Source organism: Brachyistius frenatus, unplaced genomic scaffold (assembly GCF_029030835.1).
Source record: "Brachyistius frenatus isolate BFR_SWC_R1_liver_20210118 unplaced genomic scaffold, ASM2903083v1 Contig_146, whole genome shotgun sequence".
Taxonomy (NCBI): domain Eukaryota; kingdom Metazoa; phylum Chordata; class Actinopteri; family Embiotocidae; genus Brachyistius; species Brachyistius frenatus.
Window position 1 is genome coordinate 676,436 of NW_027210745.1, and position 4,465 is coordinate 680,900.

Consider the following 4,465-nt stretch of genomic DNA (forward strand, 5'->3'; position numbering starts at 1 on the left):
GACTCAGTTCATAGATGTTAACTTGGTGCCTTCCGAGTTCTCAATGAAATCTAGAGGCAACTCTGCAAGTTCCTCCCACTCCTCCTTCTCCTCCCCTCTTCCCCCTCCTCTCTCTTCTCCTCCTCCTCCTCCTCAGGCCAAATTGTAGCTTCCTCCCTCTCCTTATGCTCTGGAAGGACCAAAATCCCCGTCAATGTTCAGCAGTAAAGTTATTATTATAAGACAGGGGTGTGAAATAAATAGACACAAGTAAAGTTTAGAGGTATTTGTACTTTATTATTTCCATTTTCTTCTCCTTCATACATCTCTACTCTGCAGCCTGTCAAGAGGGAAATATTGTCATTTTGACTCTGCAACATTTATCTGACAGATGTAAATACTATACTTACAACACAAATAAAGATATTAGACATACATTTATTAAAATAAATATTTTTACATATCTTCACATGGATCAACTGTTTTAAGGCAAAACGCAATTTAAACACCAACAGCTAACAATGATAAAAACCCAGTGATAATGCAGTGATATTATAGTATATTTAAAGGATACATTTTCTGTATGCAGTATTTTTTGCATTTTTGCACTTTTATCTTAAATTACATTTTTTGTTGAGTATGTTGTTAAGTTCTGTTTAAAGGACTTTACTGTGTTAAGTGCCCTGAAATAACCTGTTGTGTTGTAATTTGGCACAATATAAGTACAAATTTAAATAAATCAGTTTTTTTTTTTTTTAGTGTTGCCCACCTGATAAATAAATCTGAGTACTTCCTTCCCCACTGAAAGAAACAAAGTACACAAAATGAAGTAATGTACTTAAGAAGTGTATTTGAATATTTATGTTCTCTTTTATGTTTATTTGACATCTCAAGTCACTTATAAAACATTTGATCAACTTACAAAATAAAATACATTTTAACAGATTAAACAATATATAAATGAGCTACAACATTACCATCATCCTTGCTCTTGTCAGTATGTTTGGAAATATGTGCTGATAATAAGTATCTCACTCCTATTATACTATAATTCAGTCCCGTTTCAGAAATCACTGCACTGATGAAGAATCTGAGCTCGGATTCAAGTCAAACATGGAAAACTATGAACAAAGTAGTGCTCAACCGTATGGATTGTTTGGTTCAGTGGATCAGATCATATCCTGAAGGCATATTTACTGTACGCTGGTGATCATAAAGCTGAGTGGATCCCTATGAGGTGTGGAGTCCCCCAGGGCACGATTCTTGGGCCGCTGGTTTTCAACATGTAAAGCTCCGTCGACGTCACATCACACATGACAATAATGTGACTTAGCCACGCATGTCACTGATTTGCTTCTAATTTTTCCCCATCTTTGCTCCAGTACACTCACTCTATCAATGATCATAATAAGCAGGCAAGTTTGACCTTTTACTCCTTCAACTAGATTTAGCCGATATTCCTTAATTTGTATCAGTATAAGTAAATCAAAAACAAACAAACAAACAAACAAAAAGACTTGAATACTTTTTTCCACAGCAAATAAAAGTATATATAAATTCAGATGAAAAAGCTGTCGGATGGAAAAAAAAACAAAAAAGTTCATTGTGACTTCACATTTGATTAAAGAATCACACTCCTCGTGTATCGTAGCTCCTTGAAACTTAAAACCAACGTGACTTTGTTTAATAAGGACACATTGCAGTTCTTTCACTGCCTTGATTGTTGTTTAGCAGGATCTTTGAGGCACGCGGTTACTTGCAGTCTCTCTCGTTGCACACAGCATGATATCACACTGTATTTGTATCAGCTACAACATACAGTATTGCGCAGACATTGAGCGTGCATGTCTGTGCCAGATTCTAATTATTCCTCTTTTGACTCTCTCTCAGGGCAAGTGAAACTGTCAGAGAGTATCTGCAGAGTTTCAGCACCCCAGGGCAAAGATTATTTTATTATGAAGCCCACGCACATGCTGGTCCCTCCGTTGGTGCGACTGCCAAATGGATCCACGCCAAAAGGGGCTCGGTCTCTTGAGGTGGATGCAGTGTGGGAAACACGGGGAGAACAGCGAGGGAAAGAGGGAGTGTGAGCAATCATCTACACATGTATTGCGTAAGAGAAAAGTAAAAGTGATGTATGAAACTAAAGGGATGTGCGCGGGCATGCCGAATGAAAGTCGCAAAAAACCTGACCTACCGTGAGAATTGATAAATCCAACAGGCACACGCTCGACTCAAGTCATGGTATACTGTTAACACTTGCCATCCTTGTTTCTCCACTTTACATGTGATTTAGTGTTTAAATCACAAAGTGCTGATTAATCAGAAACACCGGTAGAGCGTGTTGTCTTTTATTTGGCATGAAATCAGAGCTTTCTGTTTGTGCTTGAAGCTCTCTCTCTGATTTGAGATTCGTTTGGGGGTAAATTTAAGGCCATGAGAAAATGCTCTGTAATGGATTCACAAGGTTTAGAGAAGGGAAGACTCAAAGCTAGGAAAACAAACTCTATCAAAGCTTAATATAGAAACAAAACCGAGAGAGGTCGGCGCAAAGGGTGAGAAAACAGAGTAATTTCTTTGAGATTAAATATAAACGCGACCCCCCGCTGCAGTGTGAACAGCCGGCTGCTCAGAGTCTGACCTGCAGCACCTGAGTTCCTTCAACTCAGACTCCCTTCCTTCCTCTTATGGGAGCAGGAATGGAGCGAGGTCATAGGTTGCGATAAAAAGAAGATCTCTGACAAGCACTACATGATGTCATCCCACTATCGGACCTCAGTGTCTGACCGGAGCTGGAGATGTTACTCTTGGTTCACGGCCAACCAGTTGCAACAAAGTCTTCAAGACGTTCGGTGACACAAGAGTGCAAGCAGTGACAGAAAAATCTCAGTATTTCCGTCCTCCGACTAAATTCAACGTGGTTATCTTCACTTTAACATTTCTGACTGTAATTTTCGGTAAATGGCTCCGAGTTGCACTGCTTTCACAGCGAGTTACCGTTACTATTATACTTCAATACCAGCTGTAATTTACTGTCATATAACCGTAACCTGCTAACCGCAAAAATTATTGCATTGAACATAACAGCAAAAATGTTCCTTGCAAAAATGTGCAGAATTTTTTTTTGCCAACTGATCTCCCAAAAGTAAGATTTCCTAAATTAAAGACCAACAGTTTGAAAATCAACGCTCTGAGAAAACAGGCTTTGTGCCTAATCTTCTGTCGCTGAAGATAGTTGTCACCTTTGTCTTTGCACATCTGATTCCTTGTTTACTGAAGGGCTCCGGCTGAATTGGCCGTTGTTTGTAGGAAAACAACCCCTTTGTTGGTTATTTGAAGATAAGTGATCGGAAAAGCACATTGAGGAGACCGTTCTCCCCAGTGGTGCGGAGCTTGTTTGTTTTTTATCTCTCTGGATTATCACAGTCTTGGATCAGAGAAAAGAGGTCCTCAAGTGTCCCAATTATCACCTTCCCCCGATGGCCTTCACATGCAGTTTTTCAAAGAGCTTGTCATTTGTATGTATGTCATGCTAATGTCAAACATGCCCAGACACTTGGTAATGAGACGTGTTTCAAATCAAGCACTTTGCCACATGCGCTTCATATCTAATCCCCAGCGGCAGGTTAGTACATGAAGGCGAGCTTATCGTCGCGGAGACGGTACGAGACAATAGGAGGATCCCACTTATCTCATGGGAAAAATAAACAGGATGGTTTGTCAATGTATACTTCACATAATCACCAGATCGGACTAAAATACTAATTTGGGAATGTCCAAAGTTTAACTACACCTTAAATTTCTCTTTCAGGTATTTTGGGGAAATTGGGATGCAGTGCTGGTCTTTTAATAGCTGCTTAAATATAGATGGCAATAGGTACGTGTGTTCACATGTTTTCTGAAGGACAATGGAAGACAGGAAGGTGCTGGCCCTGTGCTGTTCATGTAGGAAAGTCACACTGGTTTTGTTTTCGTGGTCCTTCCCCCACTTATACGGCCCAAAGTGAGAATAGTGCAGGAAATGGTCTCTAATTCACAGCCTTGTGACAGAAAGGACAACTGGGGAAAGAGACACACACACAAACGTTTGTTCTTCTATAGTTGTGAGGACATCATTGACAGAATCCATTGTCTGCACGGCTCCTTACCCTAACCTTAACCATCGCTGTTAAAAACCTTCACCTTAAAACTAACTCTAAATGTGCCCTTTAACCTCCATCATTCACCTTCGTTTTTATGAAAAAAAAAATAAAGGCTCCAAAACAGTTTGTTTATGATAAAAAAAAAAATAATGTGCTGCACGTGGTGATTTAACAGGTTAATGTCCTCATAGGCAACCACTCTGTTCATGCGTATGCACTCCAGTACAAAATTAGAATTTCTGCTGCTGCAGTACTGGTGTCCTAAAATGGGTCAAACAATTGAAATCATGAAGCAATAATTTACATCACATATAGACATGATAACATTTGAGTGAGTCTGTTTG